This window comes from Acanthisitta chloris, unplaced genomic scaffold (assembly GCF_000695815.1).
Source record: "Acanthisitta chloris isolate BGI_N310 unplaced genomic scaffold, ASM69581v1 scaffold25019, whole genome shotgun sequence".
NCBI classification, from domain to species: Eukaryota; Metazoa; Chordata; class Aves; order Passeriformes; family Acanthisittidae; genus Acanthisitta; species Acanthisitta chloris.
Window position 1 is genome coordinate 10,430 of NW_008692293.1, and position 409 is coordinate 10,838.

At 60.6% G+C, this 409-nt stretch overlaps 1 protein-coding gene across 1 annotated transcript in view; it reads right to left on the reverse strand.

Annotated features, from left to right (window-relative positions):
* Nucleotides 1-409, reverse strand: part of SNX11 (sorting nexin 11) — a 3,639-nt gene that overhangs the window by 1,533 nt on the left and 1,697 nt on the right. The window lies entirely within an intron of this gene.

The window sequence follows — 409 nt, forward strand, 5'->3', positions numbered from 1 at the left end:
CTGCCCTGGGATGCACACCAAGGATCCTGGGATACATACCAAGGATCTAGGGCTCCCCTGGGATGCGATGCGCACCGCCAAGACTGCCCTGGGATGCACACCAAGGATCTAAGACTGCCCTGAGCTCCTCCTCCCCTTCCCTGGCCATTCCCTGCCCTGCAGGTCCCCCCTGGGCAGGCACAGGAGCTGGAGCTCCCCCAGGATGCAGAGCAAGGAGCTGGGACTGCCCTGGGATGTACACCAAGGAGCTAGAACTGCTCTGGGATGCACACCAAGGAGCTAGGACTGCCCTGGGATACACAACAAGGATCCTGGGATACACACCAGGGATCCAGGACTGCCCTGAGATGCACATCAAGAAGCTGTAACTGCTCTGGGATGCAGAGCAAGGAGCTGGGACTGCCCTGGG